This window comes from Ursus arctos, unplaced genomic scaffold, assembly GCF_023065955.2.
Source record: "Ursus arctos isolate Adak ecotype North America unplaced genomic scaffold, UrsArc2.0 scaffold_21, whole genome shotgun sequence".
Lineage (NCBI taxonomy): Eukaryota > Metazoa > Chordata > Mammalia > Carnivora > Ursidae > Ursus > Ursus arctos.
In genome coordinates, this window is record NW_026622886.1 from 12,501,945 (window position 1) to 12,517,931 (window position 15,987).

A 15,987-nucleotide genomic window follows, 5' to 3' on the forward strand; every position below is an offset into this window, starting at 1 on the left:
CCTGCAAAAGTAGTAAGGACTAAATTAAGTAACATATAAGATGGTCTATCTGGCCCCTGATGTTAGTTCTTCATCATTCACGACAAGCATTTATTTTCTAGCAATGACTTGAGTGATTCTAATATCTACCCTACAGCCAAAATAAAACTGTGTCCACGGTCATTAATTCATTCTCCCACCAGCATATACCAACAGTTTGCAACGTATCTTGTGTTAACTATGGCGAGAAATGCCAAGCAAATTCATGTTTGGGATATTAGGCATGACTTAAAAAAAGAGGTTCACAATCTTGGAGTAAGTTTTTATATTTGTTTACTTGGAATTTAGAGGGCCTTTGGAACAATGTGCTGAAGAGATTTTCTAGGCCAAGAAAGTTCTAAGTATTTTTGGTTTGACCTCTGTTCTCTGCCTTCTGTATCCATCAGCTTCCCTCGAAAGCATAACTGGAATGCGATCAATTTGCACAGCTTCCGGCCAGTGTCTACCAGGAACTCACCTAGATCAGTTCTTCCGGCCCACAGTGAAACGGTTGCTACCTTTGTTACTCAGGTCTCTGAAACTTGGAACTGCCTAAGTTGTGCTTTTACCCAAGCTGCTGGTTACCTGTTGCTGAATTCCCGACAACGCTTTGCTTGAGGGAACTCTACCCCCAGAACGCACAGGCACCGTGGTAACACGCTTACCACCACCGCTATCACCACCATCCCATAGCTGACTCTCCTGCTTTCTGGAAGGAACACTCTGCAAAATGAGATTGAAAGATGGATCAGAGATACAACGGTGTCTTCACTCAGGCTCCTGTAACAACTACCATAGACCAGGAGTCCTAAACAGCATTCATTTCTCACAGTTCTGGTGGCTGGAAGTCCAAGATCAAGGTGCCAGTGGTGTCTGGTGAGGGACTGCTTCCTTGTATCCTCACCTGGTGAACAGCAAAAAGAGGAAGCAAACTCACTCAGCTCTCTTTCATAAAGGCCCTAATCCCATCGTGGGGGTTCTACCTTCATGACCTAACTATTTCCCAGAAGCCCACTTCCAAATACCATCCTATTAGGGCTTCACCAGATACATTTTGAGGGGACACGAACATTCAGTCCATAGCAGATGGGGAGTAAGACAACTATGGCTTCCTCAAAACATAGCACTTACCTAATTGAAGCATGGCTACCTGTTTTTTTGATATGTAAAAATCTTGAGTCAATGAGCCAGAGGGCAAACAGTGAGGAAGAAATGAAATATCATTCTATCTGTCCCAGCAGTCTAGGATTTCTTAGCCTTATGCGTGTTGCATTGGTAGGCTACTGATTGATTTTTCTCAATCCAACTCCACTGACCAGAAAATCTATGGAAAATTATCACAGATTCTGGCACTACGTTGTGTCAGTAGCCATGTTCAATGTTGTGATTTTCTTTTTTCTCCAAGCACAACTCCACATATTTTTATACTGTTTTTCCTTGTAAAAAATATACCCCCACTTTAATGTTGTGATTTCAAATACATTGTATAAGGTGTCATTGTGCTTTTAAAGTTGGAAGAGACTTCAGCAGGGGCTGTAGAATTATAAACCCATAAAAAGAACCCTGTAATAATTCACAAAGTAGCATCCTATTTTATTTAGTCATTTAGTTAAACATTCAGATTATTTATAATTTTTGTTACCACAAAATAATCCTAAATAGTACCATATTGTTTTTTTAAGAAAGATTACCCAGAGTGAGAAAATTGGGTAGAGTTCAGACTATGTTTCAGGCTCTCAACATATGTTAAAGACAATTGATTAAGCATGTATAAAACTTATTATTTCTTATCACCTAAATTCTTCTTGATTTTTTGCAAAACTTAGGGGAAGATGAAGTCTTTCTTGGCTAGTTTATAATTCTCCTTTACTTAATTTAATGTTCTTAGTAGTGTCATATGATTTCTACGTACTACTCTCAGATAAAGAAATTGTGGTTCAGAGGGGCCATTCGTCCAAGATCACAGAATAAATAATAGCAAGTTAGAGACAACTGCGTTAGAATTATCTTGGGAAACCCAATCTCTTAACCTCAAATCCAATGCTCTTCCACCCCTCTATCCCAAGTTTTCCAATATCCTTATTTCAGAAGTGAAGAAACGAGATAATAGAGTAGATTCAGTTCCTCAATTCTTTATCAAGAACATGATACTATATTCAGGGTCAATTTGTAATAGCAAACAATTAGAAATCCTCTGAAGAATGAGTCAAATACAGTTCAAATACAATCCGCTGAAACTTTGTGAATTACGATGGCGTAACTATGATTGTGGTTCTGTAGCCCTCAGTGCAGTTCCAACCCCTCCCAGGGCACTTCCGACTTCACCTTTCTTCTCTCAACAGAACATCACAGAGTTTTAATTTATCCTCCATCAGAGTTCAGAGTTAAAGGATGGGGCAATCAAGAAAACAGTTTTCAATGACAAAAGAATGCCGAAAAGGAGAGCATCTTTCCTGTGCACCGTGTGATGGGCCAGTCCCACAGCTTTGTCAGTGAAATATCTGTTCTTGGAACATCCCCTCCTACAACAATGACTGGCTTTCTCATCTTCTATTCAAAACTCATTTACTTGTCATTTTTATATGACTATGGCTGGGGTTGGGGGGTGGGCCTCAAGGCATTTCTCTCTTTATCTTTGGACTCTTTCTGTGTTGTCCACACCGTGCTTTGAAAAATTAGATTCCTGTTGTAACGAATGGCCATCAATTCCAGAGGAGTTTTCATAGTTTCCCAATCATAAAACATAATAACTTTGCTATGCAAACATCTTTACAAAGACATAAATTAGAAGGCTAATGTCACGATGACCGGATCCACCCCCACTCCTTTTCCCATCTTTACATGGTTAAAGATAAAGAGTATCAGTTGTACAAAAAAAAAAAAAAAAAAAAGTCATCCAGGAGGCCACAGCAGTTCTGATCAAGGCTACAAGGTAGAAAGGGGATTCCCACGTCATAGTTAAGAGTTTGGGTTTTTTTTTTTCTCTCTCTCTAGGACCCGCCCACCACTAGCCTAACGTACTCCTTCTGTCCCCCCCACACAACAGATGCTGCAGCCACACTGGGCAACTTACTGAGTGATTCCCATGCTTTCTGCTTACTTTCCTGACTCCTCTGATCCTACTAAATCTCCCTCTGAAATACCCTGTGGTATCCACCGAGCAAAATCTTACCGGCCGTGATGCTCAATCTCAGTGTCATCTCCTCTTCCAAGTCTTTCTTGAAACTGTCATAGAAAGAACTAATCATTTCCTCCTTTATAATCTTGTTCTCATGGTTCACACAAAGAGACATTTGTGCACTCTACTTGCTTTTGGGTTTTTCCCCCATTCCCCACCCTAGTCTGTAAACTCTTTGAGAACAGGAACAAAGATGTGTGCCTCTTGGTACCTTGCACACCTAGCGTAGCAAACTTTTCTGTAAAGGCCACATAGTAAATATTATATGTTCTATGGGCCGTATGATTTCTGTTACAACTACTCAACTCTGCTGTTACAGTGAGAAAGCTGCCAGCACATAAGCAGGCACGATACACAATATTTTGTAGCAACCTGGAAAATCAACCCAACCTATCGTCGTCCTTCTTTAGAATTGTGAGTTGTAAATCAGACTACCGCATCCAAACTGGGGCGGATAAAAATTAATTTGAAAATGGTATTCTGTTAGGGTAGCAATTCTAAGACAGATGATTGACATTTGTAAGGATGCTGTGAAGACCGACATCCATTCCTGCTTGAGTTGAAAGATGGTTGTGACCCCCCGACACTGGGTAGTATGGGGCAAAATTCCCAACCACAGTGGGGTGGAAGCCATGGCTGGGAAGCCAGCTCTCACATCATGGAATAACTAATGATAATGACGATGATGATAAAAACAGTAGCAATAATGATTACAGCCATAGCAAACTCTTCCCGAGGGCTTACTACGAGCCAGGCTCTCTTCTAAGCACTTCACGTGCATTAATTCATTGAATCTTCACAAGAATCCTTTGTAAAAGTTATTACTTTTACCTCCATTTTATAGATGAAACTGAGGCTCAGAGAGGTTAAGTAAATTATTCAGGGTAATACGGTTAGCAAGTGGTGACACTGGCGATCTAAAATTGAAGGGCCGTGCGTGCGACATACTGTGGTGCGTAAACGCGGGTCCATGGCCGAGATGTACAAGAACCACCTATGGATATAGACTTCTAGATACCACCCTCAGAATGCCCAAGGAAATCTCTCTCTCTCTCCTTTTTTTAAAGAGCTGCTCTTATGATTCAGATGTAGCTGCAGTGAGTGGAATGGTGTTTCCCAAAAAGATATGCCCACGTTCTAGTCCCCAAAACTGTTGGTATTACCTTATTTGGGAAAAGTTTTTTCAGATGTATGAAGTTAAGAATTTTGAGATAAGGAGGGCCCCATATTATCAAGCGGGCCCTAACTCCTACTTCAAGTGTCCTTAAAAGAGGCACATGGAAGAGACAGAGAAGAAGAGGTAGCAGTGTGACCCTGAGGCAGAGATTTGACTGATGACAGCTGTTAAGTCAAGAAATGCTGACACGCACCGGGACTGGAAGAGGCAAATGATGGATTTTCCCTAGAGCGTCCATAAGCGTGGACTGCCAGCATCTTGATTTTAGACTTTGAGACTCCAGCACTGTAAGAGGACAAATCGCTCTTGTAAGCTACCCAGTTTGTGGCCCATCCCTATGGCAGCCCTAGGAAACGAACTCAGAGCCACTCTCCGTTCCTCTCCCTAATTCCTGAACCCATGGTTGGGGACAGTGGGGACGATAACACATGTCACCGTTCCTGATTTGAAGTGTGTATCACACCATGTAAAACAGAACTCCATCCTTCCAGGGCTTGTCTCTCGGCTGGTGCTGTGATCAGTAAGCCAAAGACTTTTCGGTTACACCAGCGGGTTCCAGATGATGGAAGTGTGCCGTAAGCCCAGTTAATTTCATGGGTAGAAGCTATTGCTGCGTAATTTTTTTGGTGTGAAATGACCTGCTTAGTCAGACATCATACTACACAGGATACTATGATGGTGGTAGATGAGACACTCTGTTAGCCCATGATTAGTGTGGTGGTAGAAGGCATAGGAAGGTAGAAGGGCATGGAAAGCAAATCCATACCCAGAATATACATCTATTCCAGTGCAGTAAATCTCTGCCCTTCCCATGAGAGAAGTTCAGTGGAAGAAATCCAGAAGAAGTAGCTGTGTCTAGTTCTGTCTTACAAAGCAGCTGGTCAGTGGTCTCAGCCAGTGTGGCCAAGGAGCTAGCTCTCCAGGACTGGACCCCTTTCTTCTATGTGGTATTGCTAGAAGAAAGCTTTGCTTCTTGTCTTAGGGTCCTTATAATAGTTTCCAATTGATTCTTTAATAATTAACACAAATTTATTGGCTTAAAAACACAAATTTATTATGTACAGATCTGTAAGAAGTTGAAAATCAGTTTCACTGGGCTAAGGGTAAGGTTTCAACCTCTCTCCACCTGATTTCTCACTACTTTCTTTCACACACCCTTTGCCTCAATACATAGTCATGCAGTCTGGCCCCTTTACAATTTGTCACACTATGCTCTTTTTCGAAGACCATCCTTTGTGCTCACATTCCATATGTCCCAATTCTTCATCCACCTTAATGCCCAATTCGAATGCTACAACCCCCCAGCTGAAAAGAATCTTCCACTCCTTCCAGCTGCCATTTAAGTCCTCTCTAGGTCCTGGACTCTGAATCTCTTGAGAACAGGAACTATATCTTGTTCATATCTTTTGTCCAAAGCAGGACTGCCATGGATGGTTGTGCAGGTTGTACATTGTGGCTTTTTTACATAGGAAGCACTTGATCATAACTCCCAATGAATGAGAGTTCTTTGATACTGGTATTGTGCTCAGTTTCTTTTCTTTTCTTTTTTTTTTTTTTTTTTTAAGATTTTATTTATTTATTTGACAGAGAGGGCACAAGCAGGGGAAGCAGTAGAGGGAGAGGGAGAAGCAGGCTTCCCACTGAGCAGGGAGCCTGCTGTGGGGCTCAATCCCAGGACCCTGAGATTGATGAGGTTGTGGGATATCGGTGAGTTTCAGTGGGGTGGGGTGAGGTGGAGTCTGGAGGCGACGACCAAAGACGTCTTTGGTGCAAAATGGTGGTTTATTAAAGCACGGGGTCAGGACCCCGTGGGCAGAAAGAGCCGCTGCCCCAAGTTGTGAGGGGTGGCTGATTATATACTATGGGGTTGGGGGGCGGAGGTTTCAAGAAAGTACTTTCATATGTTAAAGAAGACTCACAGGATACAAGAGGCCTTGCTATTGTCAAGCTAAGGTTGTTTACCCCCCTAACAAGGCCTTAACAAGAAGATACCTGGGAACTTTCCGGATACATTACACTCTGCCAGCTTCAAGTATCTGTGGGCTGCAGGTTATAAAGACATTTAATTGTATTTACATTCCCTTCTGGAAGCTAGGTTATTGATAGAAATGCTTTGTTCTCGTAGACTGCTAAAATGTTTGTAAACTGAGGGAGACTCAAGTCTTGCAAGATTGTGGTCTCTATAAGGTTAACTATTTCTTTTTCCTTTAGGGCAGCCAGGGGTGCTTGAGGAATATCACATACATTCCATGGCGGGGGAGGGGCTGCGGGGTGTCAGTTTCTGCTTTGTCCTCAGCCTGCCTTTTGTTCCCTCATCAATATCATGACCCGAGCCAAAGGTCACCTAGGCACTCCAATGCTCAGTTTCTAATGTAACGAACTCAGATCTTAAGATGCTGAAAAGTTTGAAGTCAGAACTTAAGGAGGAATATAAAAGAGAGACAACACTAAATAGGACTTAAATCCTTCATCAGATGAACTCTGAGGTCTGGACCCCCCTTTTAAAAGAGAATCTGCCTGGGTGGCTCGGTGGGTTAAACGTCTGCCTTTGGCTCAGGTCATGATCCTGGGACCCTGGGATCCAGCCCTGCATCTGCTCCCTGCTCAGCGGGGAGACTGCTTGCTTCTCCCTTTCCCTCTGCCTGCTGCTCCCCCTGCTTGTGCTCTCTCAAATAAATAAATAAAATCCTAAACAAACAAATAAATAAGAATCTGATGAGAGCACACCTCCATCATTCTCTCTCTCTCTCTCTCTCACACACACACACACACACACACACACACACACACACACACGACACAGTTTCTCCTAACTTTGCCTTCGAGGACTACTGTGTAGGGTCATGATAGTCGCGCATTGTTTATGTGTCTGGGACAGGCCTGGGACTGGCCCCTCGGTTACGCCTTTCCCTACTCCATCCCATCCCATCCCCCCGCCAGGCAGGATCCCTTTACATGAGTACATCTTACCACTCAGTTCCTGAAGCCAGTGCCAGGAAAAATGCTACTAGAAATGACATCCAATGCCAACCACGGGATTTCTTTTCATGGGAACCTACCCTGCCTTGTGAAGAAAGAATTAGAATATATTGTAATAACAATAGTGCTTCATTGCCCAGAGCTCAGATTCTCAATAGATGGACTGTTTAGCTGGATGGCTGCCCTGAAGGACAGCTTGCTTATTCAACAGAACTTTGCCCCTGAATAGGTATCACACTCAGCAGACAGGGAAAACCTAGGTAGATAACAAGCCAGTGCTTTCCAAATGAAACCAGGCCCCGGCCACTTTTGTTACCACTTACGTAGCCAACTGAGATGAGTAAACAAACCAGGAGTCCTGATGGGTATGGGTGTCAATTCACATCCAGATAGCCTGAACAGTTAGTTCCCCACCTCACTGTTCTCTTCCTGACCTCAGGGCCAGAATTAGGACTGCATCTACCCATGCAGACAAGTTACACAGCACCCAGGATGAGAGCAATATTGCTTAGCGTCATGGATTACCAGGTGTTGTAGGTTACCGACTTGGGTTTGAATTCTGATACGTTGCTCACAGGGAAAGTTAATTTCACTTTCTTACACTCCACCGTTTGGGAATGTGCAGTCATGTGATGGGAGGGACGGAGCCAAATTTTCCTTTGTGCTCACAGGAGAGAGTAATGGTTACAAGTAGTGATTCTGGAGCCAGACAGGCCCAAGCTCCACCCCCAGCCCTGTGACTTTCTACTTAACTTCTCTAAGCTTCAGTTTTCCCATCTGTAAAATGGGATTGCTTATCATGGCACTGAATTCAAAGGGTTGAATATAATTTTGGTAAAATTATAGTACAGAGTAAGTCCTCAATAAGTAATAGCTATTATTAAGGAGGGGGAAAAAATTACATGCAATGTTACCAAATTAGAACCCATGTTAATTGTCTTTTACCCTTCCTGACTAGCTTTTTTAAATAATTATTTTAAAAGGTAAATAGATCCTGTCTTTCTAAAAATTTTTATTCAGCTCACATGGTTTGGGTACCTACTGTGGGTCCGACCAGGTAACACACTTAACACATGGAAGCTCTTTTATCCTTACTACGGTTATATATTGGTGAGGCAGATATTATTATCCCCACTTCACAGTTGGAGAAATTGAGGCTCTGGGGGTCTAGTTGACTTGCCAAATTCATTAAGTAGATATATTTGAACCTGGGAGTCTAATTCTGAAGTTTCCTTAGTCTAAGACAAATTTATGCTCTAGTAGCCAAACGGAAACCAAAATATCAACTTTATCAATGACCTAATAAAGCAGAAATTGAGATTATCTAGTAAATGGCATTGGAGAACACAAAATGAGACTTTCTACTTTATTTCTAAATACAGACCTGGGAGCCCTGTAGAAAGAAGTGGGTCCTCAGATAGCCCTTCAGTCTACATAACCAGCCAGTCACTAGCCCACCTTAACTCCCAGCTGACCACAGGAGACAGCAGCCAAAAGAGGCTGGTGAAATCCCCACCTCCCCTGGAGAGAGAGGAAACAAGGATCAAAGGTTGAGAGTGCTTCCTGCAACAACAGTAGGAGGAGGCGTGGTCAAGGACCTTTGACAGTGACTCCACCCATTAGCAAAAACAAGATGGCCTAGCTTCTTTTCAACCAAATTTGCTACTCCTCCCCAAAGGACTAGGGGGTGTATGAGTAAGCAAGTACAGAAAACAACTGAAAAGTTCAGCCATGACTCACCATTTTTATGGAAACCTGTTGAAGAAGTAAGGGAAGGTGAATAAGGACACTTTCCTAATGATTCCATTTCCAAAGCTCATTTCAAGCCGTCCGTCACATCTGCCTATTATAGGATTGCATTCTTCTCAACGGATAAACCCCTTCCTTACTGCAATTTATACAGTTATCAGTGCAGCTGTCAAAGTAAACAAAGTCTTCTCTTGGTCAATCTGCCCCATGGGAATGCCATCAGGATCTTGAAGAAACCTCTGAAGAGAAGAAAGGGAAAAGGTGACTTAGAAATACGCACTAAATAGTGTTTTTATACCCCTGGATTCACCAGATGGGAGCCCTGTTATCTTTTTTTTTTTTTTTAATTTCTTATTTAAATTCAATTTAGGTAATATATATTGTATTATTAGTTTCAGGGGTAGAATTTAGTGATTCATCAGTTGCATACAATACCCAGTGCTCATTACATCAAGCACCCTCCTTAATGCCGATCATTCAATTACCCCCCCCTCCCCCCCCCCCCCAGCAATCCTCTGTTTGTTTCCTACAGTTAAGAGTCTCTTATGGTTTGCCTCCCTCTCTATTTTTGTCTTATTTTATTTTTCCTTCCCCTAAGTTCATCTGTTTTGTTTCTTAAATTCCATATATGAGTGAAATCATATGGTATTTGTCTTTCTCTGACTGACTTATTTTGCTTAGCATAATACCCTCTAGTCCATCCACGTCATTGTAAACGGCAAGATTTCATTCTTTTTGATGGCTAAGAAACATTCCATTATAAATATATTATGAGCCCTGTTATCTTAAAAATTGGGGAACTAGATTCCTCGCTGCAAATTATGAGGCTTTCAGTGTTGTCGCTAAAAGTATTGATGTCATTGTTAGAGAGATCTGGTTTTGAATTCTGATTCTACCTCTTAGATGTGCAGAATCATTCTTTTTGACTGGCTAATATCCTAAATCTCTTCCGATGTTTGGAAAATGCCCTTCCATATATGAATCTTCATGGGAGGTAAGGCCCACCTCCCAGTATGGAAGCCAGATCCCATCTCTCCAACCCTCCTTACAACTACAGTATAAGCAGAAGTTCTAGGATTTGTGTCATCTTCAATTTCTTTCAGCAATATCTCACAGTTTTCAGTGTATAACTCTTTCACTTCCTTGGTTAAGTTTATTCCTTAGTGCTGCATTGTTTATTGCTGTTTTTAATTGGATTGTTTTCTTTATTTCTTTTTTAGGTAATTCATTGTCAGTGTATAGAAATGCAACTGATTTTTTTTTAAGATTTATTTATTTTAGAGAGAGAAAGAACAGGGGGAGGAGCAGAGGGTGAGGGAGAGAGAATCTCAAGCAAACTCTATGCTGAGCACAGACCTCAACACAGGGCTCAATCTTACGACCCCAGATCACAACCTGGGCCAAAACCAAGAGCTGGATCACCTACTGCACCACCCCGGCACCCCAAAATGCAACTGATTATATATATATACTAGTCATGTATATATATGTGACTAATATTCAGCCATAACAAAAAGGAAATCCTGCCATTCGTGACAACATGAATGGACTTTAAAGGCATTATTTTACATGAAATAAGTCAGAAAAAGACAAATACTGTATTAGCTCACTTATATGTGGAGTCTAAAAAAAACGGAACTTATAGAAACAGAGAAGAGATTGGTGACTGCCAGGAATGGTGCATCAGGAAGGGGGTGGTGAGAAGAAATAAGTGAAAATGATCAAAGAGTACAAACTTCTAGTTTTAAGAATAATTTCTAGGGGTGTAATGTATAGCATGGTGACTATAGTTAACACTTTATTGTACATTTGGAAGTTGCTAAGAGAGTAAATCTTGAAAGTTCTCACCACACCCACAAACACTGTGTGAGGTGATGGCTATATTAACTAACATTATTGTGGCAATTATTTTGCACTGTATACATATAGCAAATCATTATTTTATGCACCTTACACTTATACTATGTTATATGAAAACTTATCTCAATCATGATAGAAAAAATAAAATAAAATAAGTTATAAAAGTTAAAAAAGAACCAATGGTTATTTTCTAGTATCATATGGAGTGATCCTTGTGTTTTATAAGTTTTGGGGAAAGAAATTAAAAGACTTCTTTCACTACTACTATGTTCTGGGAATATACCTCTTACCAGTAGATTATAAATATATATTTTTTCACTTTTCATTCACATTTATAAAGCGTTCAGATTTATAGAAAGATTTCCATATAAATAAAAATAGTATATCATTTCAAAATGCTTTCCTTCTAATTAAAGGAGACAACAAACCAGATTCTTAAATAGAGAACAAGCTAGTGGCTACCCAGAGGTGAGGTGGGTGGAGAAATGACTGAAACAGATAAAAATTAAGAGTGCATTTATCTTAATGAGCACTGAGAAATTCCTAAAACTGTTGAATTATTATATTGTACACCTGAAACTAATATAGCACTGTATGTTAATTATACTTGAATTGAGAAATAATAAAAAATTCAAAAAAATAAAAAATAGAATGCTTTCTCTTCCCTGCAAGCAAGAGAAAACAGCAATTTCAACAGCTCGGCATTGTTTCTTCCACCTATCAAGAAGTCTGTCTAGGGCGATGGAGGTGTCCAACTACACTGTTGTGGATTTGACAGGTTTTTATCATTCTGCTGCACTTTTCTTAAAGTGATGGTATCATGGTTGTTGCCTCATAATCAAAAGTTTGCTGTTGCACCAACAGGAATAAAATCTATCTGCATTTCAGATGGTAAGTAGAAGGTAGGAAGAACTAAATGCCAAAGAACCATGGTTTTTGAGTATAGTCCTTTGAAATAGTTTTTCCTGGTGTTCCATCCAGTGTTTCCTCCTAGAGCTCATGGAGTCACACAGGCATACCTAATCAAACCTCTGAAAGCTTCTAGGAGAGAGCAAGTTGCAGATGGGGTTGTGTCCAGCACACTACAGTGTCTGCCACAGGTAATAATATAGCCAAAACTGAGCTATATGAAAATATGCCATAAAAAAAGAAGGGTTGGAACCTGCATTTATAACAAAGCTGAAGACAATGTGTGAGGAATAATAACAATAACGTAATGTAGCTAGCAATGACTACTATTTATCTGGGACTTCCTATACACCAAGCACTGTTCAAAATACTTATATACACTACTTCATTTAATGCCTCCAACAACCTTATAAGGTAAGTGTTATTATTATTCCTATTTACTTATGGGGAAACCAAGGCACAAAGAAATCGTACAACGTGGAGGAGGTCCCTCAGTGAGTAAGCGCTCAAGCTGCAATGGAAACACAGCGAGCAAAAACTCTAACCCAGGTTTGCTAAGAAATAAGAAAGGGATCTTTTGCTTCCTTTGCCTTGTCTTTATAATAAGATTTTTCTTAGGAAATCAGCAAATGTTTAGCCAATGTAAGACTGAGACTTAAATTTCTGAGTCTCATGACCAAAAATATCAGAATAAGAGTATCAGTCAGTGCATTATTTAGCATAGAACATACCTGATTTAGTATTGATTATCCTAAATGATGGCCCAGGGGGTGAACTTTGCCTTGACGATGAAATTACTACTGCTACTAACGTTAGCAATGTTCTAGGTGTAGGCCTTGTACACCTATAGATAAGAGTACATTTTAGAGCATAGCAGATACGGCAAAGGAAGGGATCCCATCTATGAAAGTGGCCTGAGTGTAGGCATCATCTCCTCACTACCAGAAGAAACAATCCATATGGGCTAGGGAGCCATAACTCCCATTAAACAACACCAGCAACAAAAAGTCCAGATATAAGCTCACCTCTCATTGGTTTAAAGGAGTGTTTCTCAACCTTTTTTCATTATTGATTCCTAGGGAGCCTGTATATATATATATATATATATATATATATATATATATATATATATATATTTTTTTTTTTTTTTTTTTCCCTAATTACCCCCACTATGACATTTAAATACCACAAATATACTGTGTATCTATCCATGTAGTGTGACCCTTAGGAGAGCTTAGAGATCTAATCTTTTTCAGCCCCCAAGAACCAATTTGCAACCCCTTGGCATGATACTGCTCTTGCTTAAAGTGCCTGAATTATGACTTTAAAGGTCATTCTGAGAAATAGAGCTGGCTCATGGCCTCACTAACATTCTAACAATGGACGAGTTACTCTAAAATACTTCAACTATAGCCTTGCTGCTCTTGATGTAGTAGTTATCATTGCTATCAATACTTTCGTAGCACATAGGAAGACTGCACACATACTCCCGTGTCCCTGTGTGGTTTGAGGAGGGCCACCTGTCTGCACAAAGAGTTGTAAGTGAAAGGATCCCATATCACTTTCAAATCAGAATGTTCTATTGCATTTTGGAAACTTAGAGCTCTTGTTACCTCTATGCAGTGAGAAGCAACTTTCAAGATGGTAACTGACTTGTCAGCCTGCGTTCCAAAGTGAGAAGGTGTGGAGTAGAGCTTCCAGCTGACCTGTGATGCATAAGAAATAAACACGAATATGTGAACATTATTTGTTATTACAGCACAGCCCAATCTACCCTGACCGATACACTGGGTCATTCATTTACTCATTTAAATGAATGAGAGCCCACTATGTGCCAATGTCCTAGGCACTCATGATACAACAATAAACTAGACAAGTCCTTGCCTTCCTGGAACTTATATTCTAGTGAGATCAAACTCAGCAACTCTTCAGCCCAGAAAGGAAGACATCTACTGTAGAAGAAAATTAACCCTTCTCTTTGAAGACAAGGCTAAATTTAGGAAATTCCATCCTCTGATACACTCTCAACAATCTTTTCTGAAATGAAAGTAAGTCTGGAGGGCGTTGGTCCCTCTGCTTTTCCCCCAGGACAACAAAGGGATGTTAAAATCCTATTTTAATTTTGGATTTTGAAGTTCAATGATTTGGGAAGGTTACAGAAGGGAATCCTTGGAGAAAGAGCAGCATTTAATAAAGTGTGAAGGTGTGGAGGAGTTTTCTAGATTGCAGAAAATAGCAGGCACAGAGATGTCAAAGTGCAGATACTTCTCACTCAAACCAAGTGGACCACAGAAGCACCAAGATATAGGATGAATTAACTCACCAAAACATCAACTTGAGCTCTTGAAAAAAGTAATTTTATTTTGTCTAAGACCCTATATTACTTACAGAGAGATGTTCATTTCCCACAGGATGAAGCCCATTCTTCCTTGAGAGGAATCCTGGACAGATACACAAATAATTAAACTGAAATAGACCATTTTAACCCCACTGCAGTTCAAACGCCCCAGCCATCAAAGCTGGCCAGCCCAAACCAGCTGCTTGGGTTCATCCTTTGAGGTTCAATGAACTAGGGCTTTGTTAGACCAAGAGTGAGAAAGGATTTCAAAGACAAGGGCCCTCCTTGGGAAATGATTTCCTGATGACCTCGTCGAATTACATGCTTTTTCTCATAATACAGTTAGCCCCCTAATCCTTATTCCCTCCACTGTGAATCACTCCTAAGCTCCTCAGCCGGGCTAGAAGAAAATAATGGGAAGAGTGGCTACATCTCCCCAACTCATGGCAAAATTTCCCTGATTAATCTTACACTCCATAATATAAAATGAACAGGAGACAAGTTTTCCTCTGTTTCTAACTGCAAGTTCTGGATAACTTGAGTTTGGGTCTTTATATAATGGTTCACTTCCAAAAATGAAAAGATATTAAATTTTAAGCCTTGCAATTACCTCCTTTTCAGATACCAACATCATTGCCACTGTCTACTTTAATAGCTCCATCTACAGCTATTTCTGAAGATTTTTAATACTTTGGTAATTCTGGATTTTTCAGCTAGAAACAAACACAAATTTTTTGAGTTTTATATCAGATACTGCTTTTTTTCTTCTAAGTTAATAATAATTTTTAAAGGATACATACCATAAATTCAACCGTTCAGCTTTGAGCTAGGATGATTACTATTGTTCAGAAATTTATCAAAGGGTTTTTTACCTAAGGAGTTAATATTACAATACTAGACGGGGCGCCTGGGTGGCACAGCGGTTAAGTGTCTGCCTTCGGCTCAGGGCGTGATTCTGGCGTTACAGGATCAAGCCCCACATCAGGCTCCTCTACTAGGAGCCTGCTTCTTCCTCTCCCACTCCCCCTGCTTGTGTTCCCTCTCTCACTGGCTGTCTCCCTCTCTGTCAAATAAATAAATAAAATCTTTTTAAAAAAAATTACAATACCAGAAGGAAAAAGAATAAGAGTAAATGAATATGAATCAGTTCGTAGAAGCAAACACACACCCTGAGACTCAAATATCAATTATATCAAGAGTGTTCATAATAATCTGTTGTTGAAAAAAAATGCTTGCCCAGAAAACAGGATTGGGAGAGAATTCTGTTTTTTGCCATTAGCTGGTTAAATGGTCTCAGGGAAATAACTTTTGCACTGTCTTCCAGGCATCATACACAGCATTTTTTATGAGTTAACTCATTCATTCTTTATGTCATAACCTTTGTGACAAGTATTATTATTATTATCCCCATTTATGAGATAAGGCATCTGGTGCACAGAGAAGTTAAATAACTTTCCCAAGTTCACAAGTTTCCAAAGCAGAGCCTTGCCCTTAACTCTTTCATCTACATAAGTTCTTAAATTCGTCAAAAATATTTTCTTTTGAAGACTTCAGTCTAAAACCTTAAATGAAATCTTGGGTTTGGGTTAAAATTTTAAAAGAGAGGATGAAGAATGAAGAAGGGGCAAACCTCACTATTTCTTGAACATTTGGCCACAAGGGGATCACTTTTAGGTCTATGCAAGGTTTTACTTACTGATTGTCCTTAAGGGGATTGGGGCGACATCTATCCATTGGAAGAAGCTTGAAGAGATGGAAACCAAGAATTTGACATACAAA

The 15,987-nt window shown here is 40.3% G+C and overlaps 1 long non-coding RNA gene across 2 annotated transcripts in view; it reads right to left on the bottom strand.

Moving 5' to 3' along the window:
- Nucleotides 1-297: 297 nt before the first annotated feature.
- The window catches only part of LOC125282667 (uncharacterized), a 54,186-nt gene continuing 38,496 nt past the window's right edge, over nucleotides 298-15,987 (bottom strand). For both annotated transcript variants that reach the window (XR_008960790.1, XR_008960789.1), the window contains 4 exons: nucleotides 13,484-15,951; nucleotides 9,093-9,340; nucleotides 7,344-7,437; nucleotides 298-922 (listed from right to left, as the gene is read on the bottom strand). This is a non-coding gene — a long non-coding RNA (uncharacterized LOC125282667). The remainder of the gene's footprint in view (nucleotides 923-7,343; nucleotides 7,438-9,092; nucleotides 9,341-13,483; nucleotides 15,952-15,987) is intronic.